We start from the raw sequence: 5,765 nt of genomic DNA on the forward strand, positions 1-5,765 counted from the left end.
AGCTTTATAGTTTTAGGGAAGCTTCATTTTTTGTTTGACTTTTTAGCCTATAATTCTGGGGTGGGGGAAGTAGTTTGTAAAACTCAAATAGATTTTGGCATGAACTTAGCTGAAATTGACTGCCTTCTGTCATGAGTTAATATTAAACAGAGCTTGTCGGTGCCTAAATATTTGTCTTAGGAATACCCACAGACTCCATTTTCATCTGGGCTGAGCTGTAATCTTTGGTCTAATGGCTGCAGGATATAGCACTGGATAAATCATGCTTTCTCCATCAGAAGGATGCCAGGGTGGTTGTCTACAGATGGGAGGATGTGTCGATGGACGCCCGAGTTTTGGCTTGCATCTACTGCAAACAGAGGAACGCCTCTGCAGTGAGCCCATTTGATGGTTAAGCAGTCGCCACCCTAGACAGCTTGATGCTGCTGTGCTCAATCAGGTTCTAAAGATTTCAGATGCTTGCTGTTAATGAACCATTTGCTTAATTGATGGGGCAGGAGGAAAAGGGTTTGCGGAATTGGAGCAGAAACCTGGACAGACTATCGCTCCTAGAGACAACCATCTTCAAGGGCAGGCTGCGGAGACCTTAAAGCAATGAGGGCGTTTCCTGCTCCCCAGTCCTTGCCACCCCTCAGCCTGAGTAACGTGAGTGTTAATGAATGTCTAAGAAAAAAATAGAAGAGGAAAGAAAAACAGTTGGTTTTATAGTTGTTCAGTTTGGGCCCAGTCTCTGAAGATGAAGGTTTCATTGGTACCTTGGTGACACTCTTTTTCAGAGTGTGTCTTACTTCATCTCTCTCTGGGCTCCCCTCCTGAGCTCTTGCGTTTTATTAATTATGGAATTCACCGGCCATCTTAGAAAAATGATTAATGGTACTTCAGAAACATAGAAGTAAATAAGCCAGGTTTCAATATACGATCGTGTAGGCCTGATAGAAACCCCAGGGCGGCCATCTTTTAAGAGGTCTGTGTGAGGAGTTTAACACCAGCCCGTTGCTGCAGTACTTAAAGTCTGGTGGCACTGTGAGTTATCGCCCTGCTGCGGATGGGGTTTTCAATGAATTTGTAATTTGAAAAGTTAAATTAATCCTGAAATATATTATTTGCTGTCTGTTTTTCCACTCAGGAAAGAGATCCCCATGTAAACAGAGCCTCCCTCTCTGGCTGCTGTGAGTGTGAGCTGGCCACAGATACTTGCCGAATTTACAGTGGCTGTTATTTTTCAGAGCACAGACAATCAATTTTTTTTTTATTATTAGGTTTTTTTTTTTTTTTTTTTTTTTTGGAAAAGAGATACCACCACTGTGAAAAAAATATTTTCCAGGAGATTTCTGGTACTTTCATCATGGTTTATGTTGTCCTGAGATGTTCTGCTGAGGACATACTTGCTGCACCCATTGTTGGTCTCCTTACTAGATTGTAAGCTTTGTGAGGCTGGGGATTGCCTTTTAGTTCAGGATACTTTTCCTGCACTGGCCACAGGAATCCTGACATGCAGCAGGTATCCCGTATATGCTGATTGAGGCATACAGAAATATGTATTTATTTTAAAAAGGAAATGACTTTGGAGATCTTTACTGTCATGGGGGGAAATATTAACAGACTCAGGTTTGCCTTTACTGCCCTGTGAAGAACCTCATTCATTTATTCAAACAGTTTTTACTGCGGACCTGCTCTGTGCCACACCCTGTTCTAAGCACCGCAGTCAGTAATTACTAACGCCGAATGCCCTAGCTTCTCTCACTACCCTTCCTGTGAGGTAATTTAACACGTGTGTGCATGTGTGAGTGCTTGTGTGGTATTGATGTTCATGCGTGTGTGCAAGTGCACATGAATGTAGAGGTCAGAGGTCAACCTGAGGTCAGAGGTCATTTTTTTTCTCACATACCATCCATCCATCCTAGTTATTTCTGTTTGCAGCAGGTTTCTCACTGGCCCGGGGGCTCACCCAGTAGACCAGGCTAGCTGATGCGCATCTGAAATCCTCTTCTCTGCTTCCCCGGTGCAGAGATGACAACCGAGGGCCATTGGCCATGGCCAGCTTTTGGAAGCAGGAGCTCTGAAGACCAAACTCAGGTGTTTGTCCTTTCTGCCTGTGCTGACGTCTCTTTTCAAAAACACTAATGATAATAAAAAAAAATTGATTGAGCTCTGAAAAATAACAGCCACTGTAAATTCGGGGGACAGCTCTTTCTGTTCCCTTATAGGGACAGTTTAATTAAGAGTCTTTTTCTATTTTGAGGAAAAAAAATATGGCACCCCGAAATTTAGGAGACAAAAATTCCACTCAGCTTGGGGAGACTGAGGTAGGGCTCCCTGAGGAAGTGGCGTTGCATCTGAAACCTCAGGGTATGTCAGCACTGAAGGAACACAGGGCTGCCCACAGTAGGTCTCTTTGCTGTCTTAAGAGGACTGCAACCACTACTTGATTTAAACATACTTAAAGTTGGACTTCTCTAAGTTTGAAGACCCCACGAAGTCTTGGCTCTCTGTACCTTTTGATATTCATAATGTACACTTAAAAATGAACACTTGTGGAGTACAATCCACACTCATGTTCAGTTTCCTCCTGACAAATATTTATTTTATTATTATTAAATTTTAATTTATTTTATTATTATTATTATGGAGTGGGGGTGGCATGATATGTTTATATACAGACATCAGAGGACAACTTACAGTTGTGAAATCTCTTCCCACTGACTGGGATCATGGAACCCAACTCATGGATTGAGGCTTGTGTGGCAGGAACTTGCCCCTTGGAGCCACCTTGATACCCCCGTTTGCCCCTTTAACTGAACTCCAGTGTGTTGGGCTGCCAACCTTATAAAAAACCACAGACCTGTGAGTGTCAAGGAAAGCAGACAGCAGGACCCAGTCAGTTAAAGTTTAACCTTGCTTCCTCTTCAGTGACTGGTCTGGGGGAGGGCGGAGGCCATGCGACCCAGCTCTGGACAAGGAGAAGGAAGAAGAGGAGATTCCCGAGAAACGTTTTTTCTCGTGCTTACAGCGACATATCCACAGGAGGGAACACAGCATATTACATCGCCACTTCCATGCTAGCATGGACGACAAATACCCACCTATATGTATTGATGAAATTAAAAGCCCAGTCATAATAAAGTTGGCAATATAGGTGTAGTAACAAGAACAGGATCCTTTATTTTAAATATTTAATCTTAACTTTGTTTTAAATATTTTGCTTTTGAAGGTGCATTATGGGAGTCTTTATGCATCTCTCTCTGTGAGTGTAGAGGTCAGAGGTCAACATGGGTTGTTTTCTTCTACTGCTCTCTACCTTGCTTTTTGAGACAGAATCTCTCCTGGACCCGGAGCTCACAGGTTCAGATAGATTGGCTGACCTTTAAGTCCAAGGGGACCCCTGCCTCTACCTCCCCAGTGTTGGGGTTATATATGCTCACCACGGTACTGTAGGTGCTGGGGCATCCAGAATCAGCCCTTCACTCTTATGCAACAGATGATTTCCCCCACGAGGGCATCTTCTCTGCTTTTATAGGCCTAGGAGGGGCGTGTCTCACACCCAGATTGGTTATGCACTAAGCCTCATTTGCATGTTCCTCATCTGATTGGCTACTCTCTCTCAGTACCTTACAGAACCTCATTATCATACCTCATTTGCATGTCTCACATCTGATTGGTTATACTCTCAGTACCTTACAGAACCTCATTATCATACCTCATTTGCATGTCTCACATCTGATTGGTTATACTCTCAGTACCTTACAGAACCTCATTATCATACCTCATTTGCATGTCTCACATCTGATTGGTTATACTCTCAGTACCTTACAGAACCTCATTATCATGCCTGGGCCAGGCAGTGTCTTTGCAAAAAACTTTACTGCATATGTACACATTGGTTGTTTGTCCAAACTTATGTGTGGTGGCCAGCAGTAGTCAGTGCCACTCTGCAACGGCACATGTGGCTTCCCACAGGTACGCATACCTTGTGTTGACTCATCTGTTAGAACCGTTCTTTGTTAGTAAACTATCTGCCAACAGACAACAGATCAGATGTGGGACTATCATCTCCAGGGCTTACCTTCAGTGACCTGTAATTTCAAGGTTTTGGTGGCTGAAAACTACTATCCCCAAGTCAGCTCTACTATGTGCAGCTGTGTGCATCCTCCTGCACCCACCAGGAACATTAAATGTCTCTCTGTGAATTACCCCCACGGCCTCCCATCTTGAAAAGGTAATTGGCCACGTTCAGGAGATGGAAATTAATAACTTTTCAGGTGCCAAGTGTTAGATTCCACAGATCTTTATAGGCACGAGCTCATTTAACTTTCACAAAACCCCATCAGGAAGACAGGCTCCTCCTTACTTTGTGGGACCTGAGGAAACTGTCCCAGAACATTTTTTTTTCGAGACAGGGTTTCTCTGTGTATCCCTGGCTGTCCTGGAACTCACTTTGTAGACCAGGCTGGCCTCGAACTCAGAAATCCGCCTGCCTCTGCCTCCCAAGTGCTGGGATTAAAGGCGTGCGCCACCACCGCCCAGTGTCTCCGAACATTTAAATAGTTCTCTGCTAAAGTGAGTTCTATTCCTTTGTCAGTTCTGGTCTTTTGTCTGTGTTTGTGAACAAATGAAGTGTCCACAAACCTGTCTGGTTCCAGTTTCCTATACTTACTGGCATGTGTCTCTGTCTGCCTGTCTGTCTCTGTCTCTGTCTCTGTCTCTCTCCCTCTCTCTCTGTCTCTCTCTGTCTCTCTGTCTCTGTCTCTGTCTCTGTCTCTGTCTCTGTCTCTGTCTCTCTCTCTCTCTCTCCCTCTCTCTCTGTCTCTCTGTCTGTCTCTCTCTCTCTGTAGGTGCCAGATACGGAAACAGATGATGCTTAAAAACAAACCCAGTCACCATTACATTTCTTTATGGCTAAGGAGCATCTGGACCAATTTAAGAAGTTCGAAGAGCGATCGGATGTTTTACAACATAATGCGCCCCAGGGTTGCCATCCGAGTGGGAGCGTGCTCACTGAATAATGACTCCAAGCGCTGCTCTTTGGGTTTGCCTTCTCCAGACCTCTGCAGTCGGAAGGCAGCGAGCAAGCGAGGCCGGAGCTTTATTCATTTAATCTTTCTCCTTTCATCCTAGCATCCCAGGGAATAAAGTAGCCTGCCCAGTGATAATATACATGAAGGCATGGGAAGAGGGATCAGACCCATCGTGGGGACAGAGCAAAAATAAAAATAGGAGCCATGAAAAAGCAAGCAACAACAGAAAAGGAGAGTGTAAATAAACTTGGGTGTTTGAGTGCCACTAAGGGAAAGGCACAGCCAACTGGTTCAGTACTCACGCAGCAGCCCCACTAATAATCATGGAGACCATCTTGGTCTTTTCCGTACAATAGTGAGGAAGGCACGGGGGTGGGGGGTGGGGTGGGGGGAGGGAAGCACGTGCCATTTTCACCTATCTCAATGTGAGCCAAGAAGGAGCGGCTCCTCCCGAGGGCTGTAGACAACTTTAACTTATCACCTGTCCCTCCTTCTAAGAGATTAGGTAAAGGAGAAACAGAACAAGAGGTGCCCGAGCTGCCTTTCCAACCAGACGACAGCTCAGTCTGAACGCATCGAAAGGAACCCGGAATGTGGATGCTCCCTAATTGACGGATTGTAATGATACATACTAGTAGATAATTTTGTCGCCCCTTAAAGCTGCATGGCCGTCATAAACATTCCATTGTTTGCAGTTGCACTGAAGGTCAGGAGTGACGGAGAAAGGCACAGAGCAGGAGGCCGGGGGTA

At 44.9% G+C, this 5,765-nt stretch overlaps 1 long non-coding RNA gene across 1 annotated transcript; it reads left to right on the forward strand.

Moving 5' to 3' along the window:
- Positions 1–210: 210 nt before the first annotated feature.
- Positions 211–3,148, forward strand: 9430093N23Rik. Its single transcript, XR_001783623.1, has 2 exons — positions 211–645; positions 2,911–3,148. It is a non-coding gene; the product is annotated as an RIKEN cDNA 9430093N23 gene (long non-coding RNA).
- Positions 3,149–5,765: the final 2,617 nt, after the last annotated feature.

This window comes from Mus musculus, chromosome 2, assembly GCF_000001635.26.
Source record: "Mus musculus strain C57BL/6J chromosome 2, GRCm38.p6 C57BL/6J".
In the NCBI taxonomy this organism is placed as follows: Eukaryota; Metazoa; Chordata; class Mammalia; order Rodentia; family Muridae; genus Mus; species Mus musculus.